Below are 26381 nucleotides of genomic sequence, written 5' to 3'. Positions count from 1 at the left end.
TGCCTTCTCTTCCATTTTATTTTTCTCTACAATTCACATAAAAACTCTATTATTCACTGATAATGTCTCACTAAATTACTTTCACACTTACATCTGTTTTCATAAATATTTAGAAATAGACACTATTTTTATATTAGAAAAAGGTCAACTTGAATAAAAAACACAGTAAGACATAGCATTGGACCAAACAACCATAGAACAATTTTTAACACCAGCAAACTAGATGTTGATTAATAACCAATAAAAATAAATGGAAGGCAAACCATTATTTATGGCTTGAGACTTTTAAATGTATATGTAATGGGATATGGATTAGAATTCATAAAGAAAGAGTAGTCTAATTTTTTTCACCAAACAGCTGCTTTTATTCCCGCCTTTACAGGCTGTGAGAGGACTAGCAGTCACTACAGATACAGCAGGACACACCCTTTATTTAGTCACAGTAGTGGATGGACAGTTTACTCTTCAGATTCCCCAGGCTTAGGGATGTCATCAGTCATCAGAATCATTCTAACCATCTGTGTAGCAAGAGAGATGTGCTGCTTTTTGCCAATCAAGCTTTCTATGACATGCTGATACTGCATAGAGCTCGAGCCCTTGTGCAAACAGTCGATCCCTAGGGCAGGGTTGGACTCCTTCACTTGCTTGGCTCGAACTTCAGTCATGGTCAGGATGGGATTCATGCCACTATTTTCTGCAAGGGCCACGGGGATGACCTCCAAGGCATCTGCCAAAGCTCTCGTGGCATACTGTTCCAGAGTTGGGCACTTGTCTGCTGCTTGGCTGGCTGCCAGAGCGCAGGCTATTTCGGCTGCCCCTCCTCCAAACACAACACGGTTGTCCGTGATGAGGTTCCAGATGACACACAGGGCATCGTGGAGAGAACATTTTGCTTCTTCAATGATCATCCTGTTTCCTCTGATGAAAATGGTCACAGCTCTAGAGTTCTTACGCTGCTCAATGACCAGCATTTTGTACTTTGTAGTGTCAAACGAGATCTCCCGTACCACACCAGCAAAGCCTGGCTTCTCAGAAGTAAGCTCTAAGGACCTTGGGATAATACATCCTCCCATTGCTATGGCTATCAGCTCAATTTTGGGTCCTCCTACCCAGTGAGCTGCAGGGAGGGCATTCTGAAGAAGTAAGTGATTGGCTTCATCATCAAAGCCCCACTGGCAAATAGCTAGGTTAGCTCCAGTTTCTTTAATCTGATGAATCATCTCTTTAAACTTCTCCTTTTCGTATCTCCACAGGGCTTTGTAGTCCTCCACTGAGGTTACACGCACCTTGTGCTTTGGCTCAAATGGACATGTGAGAATTGCAATCTTAGCATTTTTCACTTTTAGGCATCTGTGGGTGACTGAAGTCCTTATCGACGACCACACCCTTTATCAGTTTGGTGTCCTCCAGCCTCCCTCCCACTTTGCCTTCCACTTTGATGAGCTCAAAGTCAACATCTCTCTGCTCCACACTTGCCACAGTGAGGACGGCATCCACAGCAATAGCAGTCATTTGTCGGTGACAACGGTTAACCTCTTTTGAGCCCAGCGTGGTTTTTGCAGTCTGAACCAGGCGTTCAGGGTTGTGTATGTCAACAAGCACACTATCATTGAGATTGTCCAGGTGGTCCACAGCAATTCAGGCAGCCTGGCCGTAGCCATCAGCAATTCTGATAGGGTGAATGCCTTGGTCCAGCAGCTTGCTCAGCTTCTTCCAACAAGGCACCACTCCTGCTGTTCCGTCTCCATATGAATAATCCATGTGGTGAAGATACCTTGTCCATGAGAGCAAATGTTTGAAACACATTCAAGCAGTCATATTTCCTGGAGAGCATATAAAGACCTACAACGATTGGACATCTAAAATGTCATTCAGACATCAACCTAATTAAAGGATTGAATAGACTGTACTCAGGGGAAATATACAAAGCACCAATGCATGTATTTTAAAGGGTATTAAACATGTTTAGCTATGAAAGGCAAATTAAATTAAAGCTACATTGATATTCCATCTCACCCTAGTCAGAATGGCTGTCATCTAGAAAAGAAGCAATAAATGCTGATCAGAGATTGGGGAAAGGGAAACCTTTGTACACAGCTAGTGGGACTTAACACTGGTATTGCCATTGTAGAAACATGTCCCTAATACGTTAATAACATGTCTTCTGGCTTCCTCTTCAATAAAAGTAAAGTTCCTTAGTTATTGCATGTTTCTCCTTTGTTTGACATTTGACCGAAAACAAACGTCTTACAAAGATTTGTTCAAATCGTTCTATTTAAAAGAAATCATGTATCTAACTTATTTTTGCCTTGGTACTTGTAACATCTGATGCTTTATTGTGTGTTCCTGTACATTCATCTCCACCTCTATGCATGCAGTTCTGTACTAATTTTATGTGAGCAGAGGCTTTGCTTTATATACTAGTGTATGAACAAAGCCTATTAGAGTTTCTGAAACACAAAATACTCATTTTTTTATTAATTTATTCTTGTTACATCTCAATGGTTATCCCATCCCTTGTATCCTCCCATTCTTCCCTCCCTCCCATTTTTCCATTATTCCCCTCCCCTATGACTGTTCCTGAGGGGGATTACCTCCCCCTGTATATGCTCATAGGGTATCAAGTCTCTTCTTGGTAACCTGCTGTCCTTCCTCTGAGTGCCACCAGGCCTCCCCCTCCAGGGGACATGGTCAAATGTGAGGCACCAGAGTACGTGAGAAAGTCATATCCCACTCTCCACTCAACTGTGGAGAATATTCTGACTGTTGGCTAGATCTGGGAAGGGGTTTAAAGTTTACCTCCTGTATTGTCCTTGGCTGGTGCCTTAGTTTGAGTGGGACCCCTGGGCCCAAATCTGCCTATTATAATGTTCTACTTGTAGGTTTCTAGGACCCTCTGGATCCTTCTACTTTGCTATTCTCCCATGCTTCTCTCATTTAGAGTCCCAATAGGATGTCCTCCCCTCTGTCCCAGTTTCCTGGAAAGTGAAGGCTTTCGTGGGACATGCCCCTTGGGCTAGTATGCAGATATAAGTGAGTATATACCATTTGAGTCTTTCTGCTTCTGGGTTAACTCACTCATTATGATCATTTCTAGCTCAATCGTTTATCCACAAATTTTGGGAATTCCTTGTTTTTAATAGCTGAGTAGTATTCCATAGTGTATATGTGCCACAGTTTCTTTATCTATTCTTCTACTGAGAGACACTTAGCCTGTTTCCATGTTCTGGCTATTAAGAATAAGGCTGCTATGAACATGGTTGAGCAAAGTTTCTTGTGTGCTGGAGCATCTTCTGGGTATATTCCAAGGAGTAGAATAGCTGGGTCTTGAGGAAGCCCTATTCCCAGTTTTCTGAGATAGCACCAGATAGATTTTCAAAGTGGCTATACTAGTTTGCATTCCCACCAGCAATGAAGGAGTGTTCCTCTCTCCCCACATCCTCGCCAGCATGTGGTGTCGCTTGAATTTTTGATCTTAGCCATTCTGATGGGTGTAAGATGGAATCTCAGAGTTGTTTTGATTTGCATTTCCCTGATGACTAAGGAGGTTGAGCATTTCTTTAAGTGTTTCTCAGCCATTTGATATTCCTCTGTTGAAAATTCTCTGTTTAGTTCCAAGCCCCATTTCTCAATTGGGTTATTTGGTTTGGTGGTGTTTAATTTCTTGAGTTCTTTATATATTTTGGATATTAGACCTTTGTCAGATGTAGGGTTGGTGAAGATCTTTTCCCAGTCTGTAGGCTGTCGCTTTGTTCTCTTGACAGTGTCTCCTGCCTTACAGAAGCTTCTCAGTCTCATGAGGTCCCATTTATTAATGGTTGACAGTAAGGCCTGGGCCATTGGTGTTCTGTTCAGGAAGCTGTGTCCTGTGCCAATATGTTCCAGGCTCTTCCCCACTTTTTCCTCTAAGTGGCTTAGTGTCTCTGGTTTTATGTTGAGGCCTTTAATCCACTTGGATTTGAGTTTTGTGCAAGGTGACAAATATGGGTCCAGTTGCATTTTTTTACACATAGACCTCCAGTTAGACCAGCACCATTTGTTGAAGATGCTATCCTTTTTCCATTGAATGGATTTGGCTTCTTTGTCAAAAATCAAGTGACCATATGTGTGTGGATTCATATCTGGGTCTTCGATTCGATTCCACTGATCAACCAGCCTGTTGCTGTGCCAGTACCATGCTGTTTTAATTATTATTGCTTTATAGTACAATTTGAGATCAGGTACAGAGATTCCTCTGGAGCACCTTTTATTGTACAAGATTGTTTTAGCTATTCTGGGTTTTTTGTTTTTCCATATGAAGTTCAAAATTGAACTTTCAATGTCTTTAAAAATTGTGTAGGTATTTTGATAGGGATTGCACTGAATCTGTAGATTGCTTTTGGTAGGATGGCCATTTTTACTATGTTAATTCTCCCGATCCATGAGCAAGGAAGATCATTCCATCGTCTCAGGTCATCTTCAATCTCTTCAGAGTTTTGAAATTTTTTTCAAACAAGTCCTTCACTTGCTTAGTTAGAGTGACTCCTAGATATTTTATATTGCTTGTGGCTAATGTGAAGGGTGTGGTTTTCCTAATTTCTTCCTCTGCAAGCTTGTCATTTGTGTATAGGAAGGCTACAGACTTTTTTGAGTTAATTTTGTATCCAGCTAATTTGCTGAAGATGTTTATCAGCTGTAGGAGTTCTCTGGTGGAATTCTGAGGGTCACTTATGTGCACTATCATATCATCTGCAAATAGGGATAATTTGACTTCTTCCTTTCCCATTTGGATACCCTTGATCTCCTTTTGTTGTCATATTGCTCTGGCTAGAACTTGAGTACTATATTGAAGAGATATGGAGAGAGTGGGCAGCCTTGCCTTGTTCCCGATTTTAGAGGAATTTCCTTGAGTATCTCACCATTTACTTTGATAAAATACTCATTTTAATAAATGTAATTGACTAAACCGATGAACTGTTTGTCTTGCCTGGTAGAAATTGTTGATCAGCCAAAAAAGAAAATTACCAGTCTGCAGCAATATATCAAAAATTCTCAGTTTCGATGCTAATTTGAGTATATTTTGAAGCAATTCAGTGTTCAAACTTCTTCAAAGTGGAAGTGGTTTTCCACATGATGACTTTCTACAAGCTACACTGCACGCAATGCTGCTTGCTTGGGCTTTTCTTTACCTTGTAAAAGAACTTTCTTTCCAGTGGTTTATCAGCATCTGTGCTTGGGCTTCATGTCCAGTACCACCAGGCCATGACTACATAGGACCCACAATCCAATAGAATCTTTCCTGATGCCTCTTTGCAATTTTTACTTTGTGGTGTTTCTCAGATAAAACTACTCTCTCCACGAAGAAGAGAGTAGTTAGACTAACATGGAAGTCTCTCCAAAGTCTAAGCTGTGGGGCTTCAAGTGATGATACATCTTTTGGAAAGCCTGAGCAGGAATTAGGGGATAAGACAGTTCAGAATAATTTTTAACTTGAAACGTCTGTTCCTGATAACAAGTTTAACCTTAAAACAGAAGTCATTTGATCACTCATCAAGACCTGAAATATGATTTGTCACTTAAAACCCAATGTTTATTGATTTTTTTTTGGCACTCAACAGTATTTGGTTATCAGAGCAAAGCCAAATTGGAATTAATGATGTTTGCAGTAGGATTGACACTTCTAACACTTTTTATTTGTCTGAATTATGTTACTTTAATACATAACCCATTCCTCTGAACTTATCTTCCAAGTGAGTTAATTATTATCGTATATACTGGTTGTTTTCAAGCTATTTTTCTATTTTCTGTTAATGATAGGCAAATATTTAACACAGTATTTTCTTTTACAATGAGCATTATTCCATAACCATAAAAATAAAATAAATGTACAAAATAAATTTATTGCCTGGGGGCCCAGATGCTGATTCCCACAGCAAGTGTTTCCTACAAATAGGAAATGCAAGACAGTATTCTTAAAAGCTAAATCAACACAGTGTTACTTCCTTGTAATCGCTGATAACAAATCATAGTCATCTGGTGATTTAAGACTCTATATAAAGTTCTAAATTATTTTTACTGTGGTCTTACTCAATGCTAGTCACTTTTTAAAAACTTCTTTGCTTCTGTTTTGTCATAATGCCAAAGTCAATATTTTCCTGTCGTAATAATGAATTGGAAAAGAGTTCTTCATTCCACTAATGGGATACCAAAGCTTTGAGATAAGATAACTATCTTATGTGTCTTTCTCCTGTATTTACTGGCTCAGGTGGCCTATTCTGCTGAGTCTCCGAGGGTGGCCTGAGGTGGAGTGTCCAAGGGAGAAGGGAGCCCGTGAACACTGCAAGCAGTATCTACAGATAGGTGGCTGTGCGTTAGGCCTTCCCTGTGTGCTGTGAGCTTGTCATGATGTGACATTTATTTCTCACTGCTTGGGGGCCTGGGTGCTGAGTTCCAGTGGCAAATATTTTCCTACAAAGAACGAAATGCAAGGTGGCACTCTTAAAAGTTGAATCAACACAATGTTACTTCCATTGCTTTTTCCAGTAAAAAGCAATAATAGGACCTAGTTGGAGGGAGTCAAAAAGTCACTGCATCTCCTGGTGATAAAATTAGAGGTTTGTCTGTATGTGTAACCCATAATAACTATATAATTTTTAGTTCTATTTGCTTCAAAACTTGAACAAGTTAGAAATAATCTGTTAAAGCATTCAACAAAAAGGAAAGTTGGCATAATTAAGATTTAGACACACCTATGCAAGTATTTTATCATCGATCTATTTATCTATCATCATCATCACCATCATCATCATCATCATCATCATCTGTCTTGTTTATACAATTATTGGTTTTTAACTTATTTGGAGTTCTGGAGCTTTTAGATTAATGACTTTTCTTCATTTTGAAATATCTCTAGTAATCTTTAAAAAAATACTTTCAAAGCCCAATCTGCTTTCTCTTTTCTTCTTGAGCCCGCATTATACCTGAGTAAGGGTGACAGATTGGTTCCCGTTAGCAGAAACTGATGAGAATACAGAGAGTAGTGGTTTTTTTTATTAATTTATTCTTGTTACATCTCAATGGTTATCCCATCCCTTGTATCCTCCCATTCTTCCCTCCCTCCCATTTTCCCCTTATTCCCCTCCTCTATGACTGTTCCTGAAGGGGACTTCCTCCCCCTGTATATGCTCATAGGGTATCAAGTCTCTTCTTGGTAGCCTACTATCCTTCCTCTGAGTAGTGTTTTTTTTCCTGCAACTTGAAGTTAGATAAAGGTCCAATTGTCTAAAAGTTTGCTAATTTTCCAGATTCTTCCTTTCCTGATCCCTTGTTTAGAAAGGTGTTTATGAACAACCAGAAGAGTGGAAAGTGTGTGTGTTTGTAGAGAAAACAGAACCCTTTTCTCTATTTTTTTTTTTAACTTCACATCCCATGAAGAATTTCAAGTGTTGCAATGACTTCTCAAACATCATTCCTAGCAACTAGAATGTTGAATATCTGTTTCCTCCAGATAAATATACCCTTCTAGAGGGGAGATGGAAGCTATGTGAGACTCACTCATTCACAAATGACTGTCAAGACTTGGAAGGTGTCTCCTTGGAAGGATATTTGAGCTGTGACAATTTAAGAGAAGGAAGGCTACTGTGGTAGCTGCCTGCAAGTTGTACAGGAGGTACATGCAGCTTTCATGAGCTGTCACCCATAATAGTGTAGGTCTCTTAGTGATGTCTCTATCAGATTTACCCATGCTAGTGTAAGTAACACCAGGTAAACTCACTGTTCACTAAGGTAGATTTAGACAGAATTTTTAATTTTGGTTTATCTTTGCTCTCTATATCCAAGGCAATCAGAAGTACACTTCACAGAAAGAGTAATACAGAAAAAGGTCTATGGAAATGTCTATAGATGGTAAAATTACTTGAGACTTCTGGTTTATCATTTTTCATCTGTCATCTCTATGTGCTTCTGTGACAGGGAATTATTAGACAATTATTATTAGAAAAAGATCTAAGTAGCATTGCATGCACAACAATGTTAAGACAGTGCCATATAAAGACAATAATATCAAATAACTACATATTTAGAATATTTAAAAGAAAAAAAGTAATATCATTCCATCTCTTAAATAGCAATAAGTTAGGTTCCATCTGAAAGTTAGATTCTTAGCTCCTATTTTGCAGTTCAACATCTAAAGCATATCCCTTCATGTCCTGTCTATTTGTGCTCGACTCCACCGGCACAGAGGTATAAAACAGACAAATATTTCAATTTGGACTTTTTCCTTTTCTGTTATTATATTATAAAGAATACAATTCATGTCATTTATTGACAGACAGTCATAAACAATAACCAAGTTTTACAAAAACTGCCACAATTCCCTGAACATTGATACCAAGCAACAGGAGGAGTGAAATTTAAAAGTTTTATGCTTTTTATTTTCAGAACTGATGGATAAAAGGTAAAAAGAAAATACAGCATTATACGCACCCAATAAAATCCATCCTCTATTTTAAAGCTTTAACAGACGAGCCCTTGCACATACAGGTGTACCTTATTTTCCTCTGTGCTAGGCAAAATACAACATCTTAAATTATTTTCATCCCTTAGCCTCCTCATCTGTGAAGTAAAGAACTAAATTTTTCCCAACTATGACGTTGTGTGTTTTGGTTCTTGATCACTCTCTTTCAGAGCACTGTGCTGAGTGTCCACTTCACGCAGAAGGGAGATGCCCCTCTGCTTCACAGCCTCAGCTCTCCTGATACAAGTCTCCTCCGGTCCTTCATGATGTAACCCCTTGCCAAGCTGCTGAGCACCGTCATCTCACTGCTGTTGCGTTTGAGTGGTTTTTCTATCTGTTTCTGGAGCAGCCAGGAACATCTCCTCCAGCAGACTCTGGCTGGGTTCCTTGAAAGGAACAAGCAGAGAGTCGGGTACCAGCTGCTCAACACCACTCGCAAAAGGATGCTCTGTGTGTAGCGTCTGCCGCATCTCAGCCACCTCCGCTCCAGCTCCAGTCCCCGGGCTCGGTAGGCATCTATCCCTTCAGCACCACCTTATACTCTGCCTCCAGGCTCACTTGCTTCTACCTCTCTAGACTCAGTTGGGTCTGCAACGTCGTCATTGCCTTTTTCAGGTACTTGTTTTCTTCTTTATCAGGACTCTGCTGGCCTTGCAAGGAAGTGACCTCAGCCGACACATGGACATATACAAAGTGTTGGCGGAGGCCATACAGCTCTTTCAGATAAGAGAAGCTGGGTGCTAGTTTCTCCTGGCCACGTGCCTTCTTGCCTCCCTCTTGCTTGGTTGGGAGATTTCAGCTCCTCTGCTTGGCTCTGGAGGTTTGTTGGCATTCAGTTGTTTCAGTCAGGTGCAGGGTTTTCTGCTGTGAGGCCCGGCTCTCAGAAACTAGCTTCTGGTTGGTGTCTTCCAGTTCTCTTGCTGTGACATCTAACTGCTCACGAACTTTTGCATGCTCCTCATTCATTTGCCGTAGAAGCTCTACCTCCTCGGTTAGACACTCAGTTTCCTGTAACCGCTCCTGATTGGTTGTGTATATCTGACGAAGAGACTCTTCCAGCTTTGTGTTCCGGTCCAGTAGCGTCTTTCCAAGTTTAGCAGCAAGCTGGAGAACTTGCTGGAGGTCCCGGTGGTCGTACCAGGGCTCATCCTTCATCTCAAAGCCTTTCACCAGGTTATCTGCCAGCATGTTGCCGCGGGCCGTCATCCTACCGCAGCCCTGCCGTTTCAGCCGCTGTCCAGGGCTGTCCCCGGGACCTGCCGCCTTCCAGAAAACATTTTTAATTTTTTCTTTTATTTTAAGATTATAATAGAATTACATCATGTCGCCCTTTCTTTTCCTCCCACCAAACTCTCCCATATATCTCTTTACTCTCTTTGATTTCTTGGCCTGTATTTTCATTGATTGTCATTACAAATGTGTGTGCCCCTAAATACACAAATACATTCTGCTCAGTCTTATGTTACTTGTATGCATGTTTTAAGGGATGACCATTTGATATTTAATAACTAAATGACATTATTTTCCCTGAGGAATATTATTTCCTCCATTCTCAGCATTCTTTAGTCTCCTGTAGTTTTTTTGTGTCAAGTTCGGGCCTCATGGGATTTCTTCCATCCATACTAGCATGCCTATTGCTGTTGTCCTTATGCAACTCACGTTTAGGCAGTCATGTTGGTGAGAATTTAAGGAGATTTTTTTTTTAAAGAATGTAGAAGTTGTGACATTCTTAAAGGGAAATCTCTGATCCTCTGGCAATCACAGTGAATCTACTCCTCTTCTGAAATGTTCCCTGGGCTTTCCAGGAAGGAGTTGCATTGTAGGTGTATCCATGACCACAGTAGCTTCAGGCAAGTTGGCTAGGTTTCCACTATCAAGCATGGTTTTCCTCTGATTGAGGAGGCCGTAGGTCCAGTTAGAGAGATGTTGGTTAAGACTAGGGTGTGGCTGTGGCAGTCCACAGGGGTCATAGTTGGATAAGGATATTGGAAGCTTCCTTTGGTGCCTTCTGATGCCATCAGACTTAGTCCTCAGGGTGGAGGCTTTCATGTCAGATCCACCTTATGGCCTCTGGCCTCCATGTCTAAAGTCCATGTTTTTTCAGCAATAGAGACTTGCCCTCCACTTTAGGAGACACCCAAGAATGTAGCAAAAACATATAATATTATGAGTCTTTGTACAGCCTTGATCAACAACTCAAAAGGCGGCTGCTGATGCCTGGTGTCAGGATTTTTTTAAAAAAAATTAGCCTTCGGCTTTTACAGTAAGTATTGCCAGCTCAGATGGAAAAATGTCAATAAAACTATATATGTATATTTTTATACATACTTATATTGTTATAGGTATTTTAGGTATATAGTTAATAATATGACCTTTTTCAGATATCTATACTGTTGTTTTGTTCTCTTTCTCTTTATTTATTTTCCACACACCTCCCTAATTAGAGCCACTGACCCTGGAAATAGAAAAGATCATATTGAGAGAGGTAACTCAAACTCAAAAAAGATAAACATTGCATAGTGCATCTGGAAGCCCATAGCTCCAAATCTTCAGGTGTGAGTACGTAGCCTGGGTAACTACACACCTAGGAGAGTAAAATGTGACGATAGAGAGAGGTATACCAGAGTACAAGTAACTTGATCAGAAAAATGTGAAAAAGGAGAGCTCCTTAGGGAGGAAAAGAGAGATTAATTCAGAAAGAAGATAGAAGAAAGGTAAAGGAAAATAGGAGGGTATAATTGATCTACTAGAAGGAATGGGGAAAGGAGACACTGCTTTAGGAAAGGGGGAGGTAGTAAACACAGGAGGAGGGAGATAGACCAAATAACAATATGTGTGGCTGAAAGAGCCATGAGGACTCACACTACTATTTACCTAAGGAAGAAGCTATAATGCACGTATTTATGTATATAAATATACATAAATAGTTTTAATGAACTTTTCTCATCTGGGATGGTGGTACTCTCTCTAAAGCCACAAAACACCAATACCAGACATGAGAAGCTATCTTCTGAGTTGTTGACTAGGCTTTTCTCAGAGACTTTCAAAACACAGCCAGTTGCTATTGTACTCGGTGGCCTCTGCGAGGTTGAAGGCAAGTCCCCTATGCACTTCAGAAACAGTGTCCTGAGACACGTGATCTGGAAATTATATGAATGTTCTGCCTCTGAAAACTAACTTGCTTTGTACTAGAAGTCTCTACTCAAGCTTTCAGATGAGAGAGGTAACCAATTGTCCTACTCAACTGTGATACCTATGAACCACATCTACAGTCAACATGGTATAGTAACCATACAAGTGCAGTAGTGGTGCACATACTTTGGCAGTAACCAACTGTCTCTGCTTGGGCTTCAGACCCACTAAAACAGAAGGACACCATGCCGGGCACTGGGCACCTAGCTAACTCAGTGCTAGGAAACTCATGGTTATCAAGAGAAGTATCAACAACCACTAATTTACTAAGCTAGCATAATCCGTAACAACTATGTATAAAAACATTGTACTTATACTCACAAATAAATAGAGTTCTAACCTCTCATCAAGAAAACGTCTCTTTACGGCAGATAGGGGCCACTATAGAAAAGCACAAGTAATCAATATGCAGATGTGGGGAGTCCAGTCACAATGGACACATCTGCAAAACACCCCCACACTTAAGACTTAGGGAACATTGTGGAAGAAGGTCAGAAAAATTATAATAGCCAGAGGATCACATACTTTTCTGTGAGATAGTGTCTTCTAGTAATATAAGACTATACCCATAAAGTCTCAGCAATATGACCACCCAAATGTGAACTAAACAAGGACACCAGTGAACACACCAAACTGGATGGAGGAATGCCCATGGAGGCTCAACCTTACATGAATAACTTTAGGCAGCTGAGTAAAGCTGGTGGGGCGGGGGGTAAGAGAGAGAGAGAGAGGCGGGGGAGAGACTTTCCCAAAGAGGAGCACACCAATTGGTTGTTTAGTGCCAAATGATCAACCCCGAAAATACATACAAGCAATATTATATGGACTCAGCAGGTTATATTTAACAATATCTATGATATACAAATAAATGTATACATCCTGTAACAATTGGTGACAAGAGACCATGACTTTGAAGGAAAGGAAAGAAAAGTTACATGCGAGGACTTAGAAGGAGAAAAAGGAAAGAAGAAAGAAATGTTATTAAAATACAATCTAAAAAGTAAGCCAAAAAGAAAACAGGGGAATAGTGATTGAATGATTTTAATAACCTAGTTAAAAATACTTTTGAAATCAAATGGCTTCAAAATCGTAGTTTCAGTTAAATTAAGAATAGTTGTCAAGTGTCAGAAAATTAGAAAATATGCTCATAATAGGTTGGCACATAAATTTCTGAACCTTACATGGAAATATATTGAACAAAATTACTTAGACAAATTTTTCCATTCTCATTTATTTATGTGACCAATGTTTCTCAGAATTATACTCATGAAAGTAACAAATACCAAAATAGATTTGAATCCCAGCTAATATCACAATAAGATAAAAAAGGTGCATAGTCCTATTAACCACAGTAAATGACTAAAGAAATTTTATAAAGATCTCATATACTTCACCTAAACAGGTATTCTAATAGAATTCCTTTGTTTTATAATCAATAATAGTGATATATTTGATCGACTGTTTGTTGGTAATATTTATAATGATAGTCAAATCAGAACGCATTTCCATTCTTAGACTTTTTAATCAGAACAAATATTTTTAAATTGCATATATAATTTATATATAATTCTCCAGAGAAGAATCTTTAAGATAATGTTTTAAAGGCCCTTGATGCATAACATTGTATTTTATGTGATACCTTATGCTGCACACAATACAAATGTATGTTAAAAGTGCAAAAGATATTAAGTCAAACATCAGCCTCATAGCTTAAGATAGCTTTACTGGGTGATGTGTTTGCTGAACAAATATGGTGACCTAAGTTCAACTCAAAGCATCAACTTAAAAGCCAAGCACAGAGCCACATAGCTGTAATTACAGTGCTAGGAGAGTGGGCTGACAAAGCAGGATCTCTGGGACCTGATGTCCAGCTGGTCTAGCCAACTTCCACATTCAGTGAGAGACCATGTTTCAAAAATAAGCTGTAGAGCCCCCTGGCAATGAGCAAAGAGACAGCATGTTGGTGGTATTGTTCTTCTATCAATCAGGGGCAGAGCAGATGGCCGTCCTTTGTTCAACCTAGCTTGATGCCTGGTTTGGTGGCCAAAACTATTTAATGCCCGGGGCAACATAAGAAATCCAATCAAATCCAGGCACCGCAGCTCATGAAATAGAGACCTGCGTTCCACCATGCCAAGTGCGGTCTGAGTAGGGAAAGGTGCCCACAGATGTGCCCTAGGAGCATGACACAAGGCAACAACAGGAAAACCAGGAGGAGGCCTGGTGAGGAAGATCCAATATTATGGTGTCACAGAAGCCAGAGATCTCAAACCAGAAAAAAAAAAAAAAAAAAAGACTCACTGCCATGTTTGTTCTTTCTCACGTGAAGGGATATACTGTGGCACATCCAGTGACAGCTTCCACGATGACATGTTTTCTATACTCTGTTTTTGTTGTTGTTGTTTGTTGTTCACTTGTGTGTTTTTTAATTCTTTGGAGGCGGGGAGGTTGCAAGGGTAAAGAGTAGCTATGAGGGGAGGGGGAGATGAATGAGCTGGGAAACATGGTGTGAAACTCACGAAGAATCAAAACTGCAAAAAAGCATAAGGTAAAAAACAAGAAGAAAGTCCGACACTTGATATCGACTTCTGCTCTCTACATAGGCATATGCACTCTTAAAAATATATGCATGAGCGTGCGTGCACGCGCACGCACGCACACACACACACACACACACACACACACACACACACACACACACCATAAAATGAACTGGTTGTAGCTATTTACTTGACTAAACATGTATCGTTGCTATGCTGTTTAGAGTCTACTGATATTTTCAATGAATGATAAGTTGTAATTGTCACTAATATTTGAAACGTTTTAAAATTATATGCTTTTAATTATTTAAACAGCATAGGAAGTGCGTGTTTTTGTCTTCCAAATATCAAAGAGGCTTCACAAATATTTAAAAACCAATTCTATAGGGGAAAATTATTAGGAATTTGTATGAGTGCTCTATCTGCATGTACACCTCCATGCCAGAAGAGGGCATCAGATCACACTATAGATGGCTGTGAGCCACCACGTGGTTGCTGGGAATTGAACGCAGGACCTCTGGAAGAGCAGCCAGTGCTCCCAACCTCTGAGCCATTTCTCCAACCTCAGGAGTTTTAATCTGAAGAAAAAGCCTGATAGCATTTTATTTTAGACAAAATATCTCTTGGTGATGAAATTGTCTAGTAATTATTATGAAGATAGAGTTGTTAATGACATGAGTAGCACTATTATAGTAACTAGGAAAGAATATTTCCCATATGCATTTTCTGTTTATATTGCTGGAAAGACTTCAAATACCCACGATGTGTCCACATGGTGCGTGAGTTGTTAACACACATAGTCTTTAAGGGATTTTAAAAGTCAGTAATAAAGTGGTGCGTGTGTGTGTGTGTGTGTGTGTGTGTGTGTGTGTGTGTGTGTTATACCATCCTAGCTGTGTTAAAGATAGAGTTGAAGAAGATAATATAGGCAAGAGACCTGATATAGAAGATGTTTCAGATCATCGACTTCCGACTTCTGCTCTCTACATAGGCATACGTACTCTTAAAAATATGTACATGAGCACGCGTTGTAATCAGTGAGGAGGAAATTGCATGCATGCTAGTAGTAGCATTTAGCATTTAGATTTAGTATTTAGCATTTAGATACATAATCATTAAGAGCTTCCCCCCCTCCTCCCTCGCCACCCATCTAGTTCCTGAGTTTTAAGCTCTCTCCTTGAAGTCATCCACCTTCTTTTAGCTATCCAAATTAATATCCATTTCTTAAATTCTGTTGTAAACCAGCCAGGCATGGTGGTGCACACCTTTGATGCCAGCACCTGGGAGGCAGAGTCAGGCAGATCTCTGTGAGTTCATGGCCAGCCTGGTCTACAAAGAGAGTCCAGGACAGCCAGGGATATGCAGAGAAACACTGTCTCAAAACAAAACAAAACAAAACACCAAAAACAAAACAAAAATTTTGTTGTAAATCACCATTAAATTAGTAACAGAGACATTTTCAAAGCACTAGCCCAATTTTTAAAAAAGGTTATTCAATTCAGGAGAAATTCATATCACATAAGAACAGCAGTTCTACTTTAACATGGGTCTAGGCATAGCAAAGTTCCTTTCATCTTCTTACCTCTTATCCTCTACGGTGTGGCTTCAACTATGTGGTGAATCTGAACTGCCACCATGTTATTCATGAGAGCTTGTATATATTTCTTGCTCTACTCCAAAAACTTGAGAATTAGGTGATCTAAAGATGTAGCTCCTGCTGAGACTGTGAAAGGATTTAAACAGACTGAATTGTGCCCGCCCACACTGCAGAAGGTAATCTAGTTCAAACTGTACCCATTAAAAAAGTGAAACTCAAGAGGAACACTCCTTCATTGCTGGTGGGAACGCAAACTAGTACAGCCACTTTGGACATCTATCTGGCGCTATCTCAGAAAACTGGGAATAAGGCTTCCTCAGGACCCAGCTATTCCACTCTTTGGAATATACCCAGAAGATGCTCCAGCACACAACAAGAACATTTGCTCAACTATGTTCATAGCAGCCTTATTCATAAGGCATGTCCTATGAAAGTCTTCACTCACCAGGAAAGTGGGACAGAGGGGAGGACATACTATTGGGACTCCAGGTGAGAGAAGCATGGGAGAATGGGGAAATAGAAGGATCCAGAGGGTCCTAGAAACCTACAAGAAGAACATTATGATAGGTGGATCTGGGACCAGGGGTCCTGTTCAAACTATGGCACCAGCCAAGGACAATATGTGCAGTAAACTTTGAACCCCTACCAAGATCTAGCCAATGGACAGGACATTCACCACAGTTGAGTGGAGAGTGGGTCTGACTTTCACATGAACTTTGGTGCTCCATATTTGACCACATCCCCTGGATGGGGAGGCCTGGTGGCACTCAGAGGAAGGATAGCAGGCTACCAAGAAAAGACTTGATAACTTATGAGCATATACAGGAAGAGGAAGTCCCCCTCAGTCACAGTCATAGGGGAGAGGAATAAGGGGAGAATGGAAGAGAGGGAAGAATGGGAGGATACAAGAGATGGGATAACAATTGAGATGTAATATGAGTAAATTAATAAAATATATTTTTAAAAAAAACACACTCAAAGACACCAGAAAAGCATTTCATCAGACTTCTGGCACCCATGGCCCAGTTAAATTGACTCAAATGAATATGTCACAATCTAGATTGGACAATTTAAAAGCAGTTTCATATATTGCATGCTAATACGCTTTTACTTACTTGCATCTCATTTCATTAGTGAGAGCTTAGCCCTAGGATTAAAACCTGTTGTATAAGAAGCCAAAGATGTAGCACCTAGCTAGTGGGCCATATGCCAACGAAGGAGAAAACAGATGTGAAAGACAACTGTCATCCTGTTCAATAAACAGGCATCTGGTCTTAGCTTTTACTCTCTCCAGCTCCCTCTACATTAGATTATCCACGACTCTACTTTTCATGGACTACAGTGTTATGCTTTTATTCATAATTACTATCAACTAGTATGCTCCTCCTGATTTTGTTTAATTTTGGTCGATTACTCATTCTTACGCTCAACTATTAGGTATAGTTGGAGGGCTGAAGCCACTTCACTTTGTCTTCTCGCGCTGAGTTGTGTGTAGCCAATTCTCAGAGTGCAGTTTTCAAGGAATGATTCTCGATAGGAGAAATGTGGGTTGCATCCAGTGTGGGCTTAAGCTAATGTCTATGCATCTATCACTTCAGTGGATGATAATCTCTCTCAAGAGAACAGTAAGTGCTGGTCAGAGTGGGGAACGGTCTGTCTTCATGATTCTCCCTTGTCCAGCTACACGTTGAAGCTGTCATTAGGTTTCTGTATTGCCCCGCGTTCACTGTATCTTCTTCTCCTCCTCCTCCTCTTCCTCCTCCTCCTTCTTCTTCTTTTTAGTATTGTGGAAGTTGTTATAGGATGATAAAAGGCTCAGTAGCATAACTATACATTTTTAAAAGAGCCATGGATTTTTTTTCCTAAGCTGTCTTAACTCATATGTTTTTGACCTAAGAGTCAGAGACCTTGGTAGGAAAGAGACCCTTCGAGTATATGGTAAATGTTTGGGATTGCTGCCTCCTCAGCTCTTAAGACCGCTCCATGTTAATTCACACCCACTTTTACTGCATTCAGCTTTTATTTACTGGCAACACGGCTTAAAAGTATAATTTTATTACAGCCCCCTCTATGTTTCCCACTTGAGAAACACTCTCAATGGGCATTCTATCGGAGAATCAAATGCAGTAGGAAAAAAAAAATGTTTGCATTGCTATTTTCGGTTTTCCCACGGTGCTACATAACCAGGACCATGCTGCCAGCATGGAAGATACATTTATTGAGTGCATATGATCGAAAAAAATCTTACTACATAATGGTTTTATTTTCCTGAGAACCTAGTTTTAGAAAAAGAGTCTAGCCAGAGAATTCCAAAAGTCTTTCTTGAGAAAAGAAAAGACCACTAAAATAGAACTGTGTGGCTTTATCTTGGTTTTTTTTTTTTTTTTCCCAACAGAATCAGGCACATGTGAGATGTGAACTGAACTGAAGGATCTTATTTTTTTTTTTACTTAAAATACATGTGACTTAGTCTTTCCATTTATATCATAGGCAATAGTTTTAACATTAATATTATGTGTTGGATATTGACAGTGAAAAAAATTTTTATGACTACTGCAACAAAAAAGATAAAAATAAGAATCTGTTGATCTAAAATTATTGTGTCAGCTTGAAATTGGAATTAGAAAAGTTAATGATTAAATAATCACATATACTTAAAAGCATTTTGGTCCATTCCCAGTTTGCTTTTAACTTCTAAGGACAAAATTACACTAATGTATAATTCTTTATTTGATATTTAGTTCAACTGCGTATAATCCTAACAGTTCAAAGTGTCTCACCCCAAATGCATTACCTTGTCACACAAGCCACTCACCATCCAACAGTTTTTCCCCTCATTCCCTCTTCTCTCTTTCCCTTTCCTCCCTCTCCATTTTTCTTTTGTCCCTCTTTTCTTTTTGTTTTTCTTCTCCTTTCATTCTTTAATCTAGAAGAAATTTATGAAATTATACTTTTACATATGAAAATATTTAGAAAACATGAAAGAAAAAAAAGATTTGGCTTTTCTATAACCAGTGAGAAAATATATTATAAACTAAGATGTCTAATAACATTGGGCATACATATCTGAGGTGTTTGGCGTAGATTTGTTTTAGTAGTACTGGCTGTTATTGTATTTCAATGAATTCTAGAAGAGAGTGAAAAGACAGAAAGTAAAACAGGTGTGAATTTTTTTCATGGATTGTAAAGGATGGAGAAAACTTAATAATCTACCTATTCTCTGCCTAAGTTGAATCTTTTAAATTGAGGAATAAAGTGATACTTATCCTTCTATCAGTGTCTCATTTAACTTTCATTAATGGAAATGGGCCCTATTATCCATTACCATATATAGATATGTAAAACTTATGTAACATCCTTAAAGCATATCTCTTTGGGCAGTACTAACATGAAGCCTGAGTTTGTCAGACTCAAATGGTTTTTAACACCATATTATAAACAATTGGAAAAGAGGAAGAGAAAAAATAAAAGCTTTATTGGACATTATTATATAATATTCCTGATATTCTGTTTTCTGCTTGGTTAAGTTTGCTTGTGATGCTTCTAATATATATATATATATATATCATATATCACATTATATTTTAATTATATGAAATTATCTATACATTATATTTTTATATTAGAAACATCACAAGGTAACTTAATTAAGCAGAAAACAGAATATCGGGAATGGAGAACAAGGCTGATAAAATACTACATTCAGACATCAATAATGAAAAAATATGATTCCAGCATCCAGGATACCTGAAATGTAATGTTTCTAAAAACTGTAAAGTGTACAAGAAATGTATAAGATCCTAGACATATATAAACTACCAAAATTAAATCAAAGGGATATAATATAAATCAACCCATACAATCAACAAAACTTCAGCAGTAAAAAATGTCTCCTGATAAAAACAAACTCAGGACCATATGCTACCAAATATTTTATTTTTTGTTTTAACTGTATTATATAAATATAACTATTATATAAATAGCATTGTGAGTGAAACTTCATATAGAGATTTTTTTGTGCTCCACTCAGTTATCTTTATTTTTAAATATATTTTATTAATTTATTCATATTACATCTCAATTGTTACCCCATCCCTTGTATCCTCCCATTCCTCTTTTCCTCCCATTTTCCCCTTCCTCCCTTCCCCTATGACTGTGACTGAGGGGGACCTCCTCCCCCTGTATATGCTCATAGGGTATCAAGTCTCTTCTTGGTAACCTGCTATCCTTCCTCTGAGTGCCACCAGGCGTCCAGATTTTTTTCAGTGATTCCCAAACCTATCTTTATCTATTGTCACTAAATGTTAGGCCATTGAAAGTAGTTTTTCTCAATTGCTTAAAAAAATAAAACAAAAACTAAGATGTGACTTCTACATAACATGGTAAACTAAGATCAATCTGTCTGTGAGCTACTGAAGAGAGTGTCAAAAGGGAATTTAGACAATAGTCCAAAGAAAGAAAGAGAAGAACATTGCAAGTACACAAAGGAATTGGACGAGTACCTAAAAATAGATGAGAGTGGAAAATAAGATGGACAACACAGGAAAGGGGGTGGGCAAAGGGGACCATGAGGGTGGTACTAAGAGGAGAGGAGGAGGGGGCCTTGGATCAAGCTGTAAAGTGAATAAATAAATACATCAATAAATGGAAAAAAGATAGGCAACACAGAGAAACATAGCTGCAGTTCTCAGACAGGAGCAGGGAAACCAAGAAGCTACCCCCCAAAACAGATGGTTTTCTTTAATGAGAAATACCGGTCATATAGCCTCCAGAGTAGGCTGGTCAATAAAAAAGAGCTCCAAACCAAAATAATAAATCAAATCCAAACCAACAGACAGGTAAAACATAATACAGAAACACAAGAAACATGGGAAAGCAAGATAACATGAGTTCTTTGAAGGAAAATAACCCCTCAGCTAGTGAAGGTGAAGATTTCTAAAAGAGGTCAAATGCTAGCTGGAGATTTGAAATCGTTTCTGGTTAAAAAAAAAAAAATTATCAGTGGCCTGAAATGGATATAAACGAGCAAGTGATTTTTAACATGGGCCATAAAGAAGAAACTCCACAATACAGCTGGGGGAAGTCAGAAAAAAAAAAGTGAGAAAATTAGGAATACAGATGAAAAAGTCATCAACATAAAAGAAAAAGCCAGCAAAGAAATGGAACTTTCGAAAGAAAACAATCGGCAAGTTGGAAATTAAAATCCCATGGGAGCCAAATGAAAGCCCAGCAAGAGTATCAGAAGCAGCCGTGATCAAGCGGAAGACGGAATATCAGGAGTGGAGGACAGGGCTGATGCGATGCTGCGTTCAGACATCAAAAGGAAAAAAAACTTGTAAGACATAGAAAAAAAAATGTATAAGCGCCTTGTCATCTGTAACCTACCAAACCAAATCAAAGGGATATAAACAACTTAAATAGACCCATACAATCAATGAGACTTCGTCAGTAAAATAAATATATCTATCAATAAATACAAAACCAGGACTAGATCCTACCAACCATTTATTCTTATTTATTTTAATTTTTATATTATAATATTGTTTGAACATTCTGCAGCCCCTCCAAACCCTCCCATATATCCCTCCCCACTCTCCTACAAATTCATGGCCTCTGTCTTGCACAATTTTTGTTGAATGCATATATATACACATATATGTGTGCTATCACTAGTGTTCCTCAAACAGCTCCATAAAATGCAGAAAAGGAAATTGTGTTCTGTAGCATCATGATACTCATACACAGCTAGGTTTAGAAAACTGACCCAACAGGAAAGCAACTGCTCATTCCTTTTATTTGTTTACTGTTCTATCTCCCCAGTAAATATGTGCTTGTAGGATTGTTTTTTTTTTTTGTTTGTTTGTTTGTTTGTTTTATTATTATCACACATTTTTTTAACTTTTTTTTATTAATTTATTCTTGTTACATCTCAATGGTTATCCCATCCCTTGTATCCTCCCATTCCTCCCCCCCCCCCATTTTCCCATTATTCCCCTCCCCTATGACTGTTCCTGAGGGGGATTACGTCCCCCTATATATTCTCATAGGGTATCAAGTCTCTTCTTGGCTACTTGCTGTCCTTCCTCTGAGTGCCACCAGGTCTCCCCCTCCAGGGGACATGGTCAAATGTGAGGCACCAGAGTACGTGAGAAAGTCGTATCACACTCTCCACTCAACTGTGGAGAATATTCTGACCATTGGCTAGATCTGGGAAGGGGTTTAAAGTTTACCTCCTGTATTGTCCTTGGCTTGTAGGATTGTATGGCGACAATAATAGGAAAGCAAGCATGACATTCTCTTCATTAATCATGTTTTATCATTAACTGTGTTCTTAGGAACTTCAACTGTTGGAACTAGGACCTTCATACAGAAGGAAAGCTGACTAGCTGGCTTAGGTGGTAGGTACAGAGGGATCTGAAAGGGAAAATAGGTATTATTTCTCCTAGCTACAAGTTAAGCTACACCAGTGAGGGATAGGAAGAAGATTATCTGAATGGAATCCCTGTTTTGTTTTGGTTTGGTTTGGTTTTGTGGCAGTAGGACTCATAACACCAAAGGAGACTTGGGAAATATAACTTCAAAGCTGATGCTGGAAGGGAATATGAGTTTCTTTTTGAAAATTATTAGGCTAGATGTTTAAAAGAGAGTGACCATTCCCAGGGCTTCTTGCAAGATGTGGGCTGACACAGTAACTGCTATTGGGCAATCGTTTGTTAGGGGAAAGAGGCTCTATGAAAATCTTCTCTCCTGTTCATTATGCTGGTTGCTTTGCACCTCCTGGAGTAGTTTGTAGATTTAGAGACTTCCTGTGGAAATATAGACATGTCAGGTCTATTCTCTTTCAGAGATTAAGTTCAGAGCCCTTTTTGAAGAGGTTGTTCCAACTTAGTTATGTAAAGTCATGAACAAGATCAGAGAAACAGACTTTCTAGAACTTATACAAGAACTCCCCAGCTCCCACCTTGTGAGTATGGCAGGGGCCCAACTGAATCAACCAAAGAAACAAAAAGGATGATCCTTAAGAAGAAAGGAGAGACCAATATTACTCTGTTAAATTTTTTTCTACACAAATCGTAGTGAATTTGTCCTTTTCTCTTCTCATTGTTTAATTATTCAACGTTTTCTTACTTGATGTTGGGATTGACTTTGAGAATGATTATGATGATGTTTGCAAAAGCATAATCCATGCTGTGAAAGGCTAAATAAAAGTTATCATTGCTTAATCCGTAAGGCTCTCAGCTTCCCGCTCACATGCTCTCTCCATTACTTTATTAATAGACTTATTTCTACCCAAATGGGTAAAGAAATAATAGAAAAAGACCTCACAGTGACAGACACTGCAAGTCATTTCCTGTAGCTTTAAACTTTAGTCATTTAAATTACAAATTGTTCTGGGAAAAAAAACTATAAATAACTGTGAAATTGTAGGAATGCTTGGGAAACCAGTAAATACCAAATGTTCGTTGTTCAGGGTTTTCAGATAAATGACATTCGGTCTTGTGTATTGGGTAGCACATGCACGGTGCCAGGCAGGTGGGACATGACCTTGAGGATGTCTTGTCACTCTGTTGACTCACTGTATGCTTTGGTACCACAGCAGTGAAAATTAGGAGCGGGAAACTCTTCCCTTCACCTTTTGTTAGTTTTGAGGGAAAGAAAATTTTTATTTACTTATTCATAAGACTTTTCAGAAAGGCCTTCCAAAAATAAAATAAGAACATTTGGACCCAGATTAAAAATTTTCAAAGAGAATAAAAGTTTAAGAATCCTAGTAATCAGGTATCAGTAGCACAGAGGTTATCTGTTAGGAAAACATCGTGCCAGTTTTGAATTGGAATGGGTTGTGCTGTTTGTGGCTACGGGAGCTTAATTTTCCTTTCTACTTTCATCTCTTATTTTCTGATACTTTAATTTTTTGTATTTACTAATATCTTGATTATTATTTTACCAGTGTTAGTGGAAAAGGTAGGCAAACCCATCTTATTTAAAGCAACAATTTTTAAAATTTGGGACAAGTGACCTTCATATTCTTTTCATTGTAAACAGTTGACAAATTACTCTCTCTAACAACCTCAAATTATCTGTACTGAATCCTAAACTCTAACCAGAATTTGTCATCCATATCTATCCAGGTATATCTATAGGTAGTTAATACCCAGTGTTTCTTATGTCAGAAATTGGACTTGAATGGGTAACAAAAATGGCTTACTAGGCCATTGCTTCTTTCTCATGGATGTTTAGGAATGTGTCTGTTCTCTAAAATCTTTATAGCTTCAAATAATAGAATAAATTTAAAATTACTAGGATAAAGGTGTTTGGGGATATATGAGAAAAATGTTCCTTATCTGAGTATTTCCAATGGTATGGGAACCCAGAGTAATCTCACCAAGATCAGATTATAGCACCAAACATTCCCTTATTGATATATGATTTTTATAGACTTTTGTATTTAAGACTGTTGGAGAAGCACACCCATGGTGGATAAAAGTAGATTTGGTCATCAAATGGAGGCTGAAGTATTAATAAATCAGGAATTGTGTTGCTCTGCATTTCCTCAGCTATCTTCAGTGGACCAACAAAAAAGATGCATAAGACAAATAAAAATCAATCATATAACATAATAGCTTCAGCAGTGTGGGTCCTTAAGAGACAAGTCTTGACAATATTTCTGAAATATTTTCTTTCCTGCAAGTCAGATCAATTTAAGCTATTCCAATGCAATCAACTTTCATTTGATCTATTCTGCCATCTAGGCACTGAGCTCAGCACTGGAGACATAAATCCATAACTTCATTAGTCAAGGTTCCCTGGGGAAACAGAACTAATATAATTTTTTTACACATACACATACACACACCACACATACAGAGGCTGAGAAGTCCAAAATCTTTACACTGGATCAACAGGTTGGAGACCCAGGGAAGAAATACAGAAGAAAAAAAGTATTCAGAGAGTTTCCTAGCAAAGTCTTTTCTCTGGGGAAAGTTTTCCCATGACCTTCTGCTGTTTGGACAAGATACTCTCATATTATGGAGGACATTCTTTCTTATTGATAGTCTACTGATGTAAGTGTCAATTTTAGTTTTAAAATATCTTCAAGAATAATCTAGAATAATATTTGGCCCAGTATATAGATGACACATGAAACTATTCTTCATTGTGACCAACAGCTAGGTACGAAGAGAGAAATGAGGGAGACAAAGAGTGGACTAGACAGGGAAGCCACACATCCAAAGGTTGATGGGATAAATAAGAATTCAATCATTATGAGCCCCAAGAGCACTGTTAAGAAATCTGAGGACCCTTTGCCCTCCGATGTGGGCTGGAAGACTTTCTCTCTGTTGCTTCCACCATGCACGAAGACAATTCAGCTTCTTGGTCTTGCTTTAGTGTCAAAAGCACAAGTGTCAAAAGCACAAATTCAGTAAGACCAACTTTCCAGTTGTAAGGCACTTATTACTATGCTCCAAATGCCAAAAAAAAAAAAAAAAAAAAAAAAAAAAGAACTCAACCAGCTGCAAAGAACAGCCAATGACTTCAAGCATCCAGGGAAGGGTTGATAAAACGGCAGCAAATGCTTTTCAGCAGTAGTGTGTTGTCAAGTCTGGATGGGCACCTGAAGAGAGGGTCCCCATATTAAAGTGAAGAACTGCTAACCATTAGTTCTAAAAGCTAACTAAATAAAGCTGTTTCTGCCAAAAAGGAACTTAGCAGCCTATAGAATGACACTTTTGGCTAACCTTGGTAGGAAACAAATGGACTTTCAAAGTAATTAGAAGAAGGATTCTTCTGAGCAGAATGCCTGCTGCAAAGCGGGTGCTTGATAGACACCCTTGCATTTTAGGATCATGTTGCATTTGAAAGCACCAGGAAAGACATTTCTTTTTTATTAATTTTTTCATACCATATTTGGATCATATTGTTTCCCCCTCTCCCTTGGAAAATAGTTTCTAATCTCATGGAGTATGTATGAAACATATTATTCTTTGAGCAAAACTCCAAACACTGAATAATATTTCAGAAAAGAGCTGGGATGGAGTCATTTCCAGCCAAGCTAACCTGACTGAGCAAAAGGGCAAGCAAGGTCAGGCAATTCATAGGGAAGTTTGGTCCATAGAATCTCTCAGAACACAAGACGTGGGAGACACCTTAGGCAGGGCTTGGCACTTTGTCTAATGCTTTTGTTGTTTTTATAGTTGATACAAAGATCATATTAAGTGGTCAATTTACAATTGCTACTTTAAAAAGAACTTTGATCACACTCAAATATCATGACTTGTTCCTGTTGAACATAGAAATGGAGGTTAAGATTTTTTTTTATAGCATACATAATCCTATCACAGTCCTGGGCTAGTGTTTAGCAGCTATTAGACAAGTGATTGCACTATGTGAGAGAGATCATGATATGGAGAGTATATCATTTGGTGCTGTACACACACACACACACACACACACACACACACACATATATATATATATAATTATATGTATATAACCTTCATTACATGATTTTCTTCTGATTTCCTGGAAGGTGGGAATGAGAATGGCCCTTGGAAGC

The 26381-nt window shown here is 38.6% G+C and overlaps 1 non-coding gene and 2 pseudogenes across 1 annotated transcript; 1 reads left to right on the top strand and 2 right to left on the bottom strand.

Moving 5' to 3' along the window:
* Nucleotides 1-458: 458 nt before the first annotated feature.
* On the bottom strand, nt 459-1783 carry LOC127183613 (T-complex protein 1 subunit epsilon-like; annotated as a pseudogene).
* A 6839-nt stretch (nt 1784-8622) lies between these two features.
* On the bottom strand, nt 8623-9682 carry LOC127183612 (cerebellar degeneration-related protein 2-like; annotated as a pseudogene).
* Nucleotides 9683-13614: 3932 nt separating this feature from the next.
* LOC127183836 (small nucleolar RNA SNORA48) lies at nt 13615-13759 on the top strand. Its single transcript, XR_007830084.1, has one exon. It is a non-coding gene; the product is annotated as a small nucleolar RNA SNORA48 (small nucleolar RNA).
* The last annotated feature ends 12622 nt before the right edge of the window (nt 13760-26381 follow it).

Source organism: Acomys russatus, chromosome 31 (assembly GCF_903995435.1).
Source record: "Acomys russatus chromosome 31, mAcoRus1.1, whole genome shotgun sequence".
In the NCBI taxonomy this organism is placed as follows: domain Eukaryota; kingdom Metazoa; phylum Chordata; class Mammalia; order Rodentia; family Muridae; genus Acomys; species Acomys russatus.
Note: the sequence above shows the minus strand (reverse complement) of the source record. Positions and strands in the feature narration are given on the sequence as shown.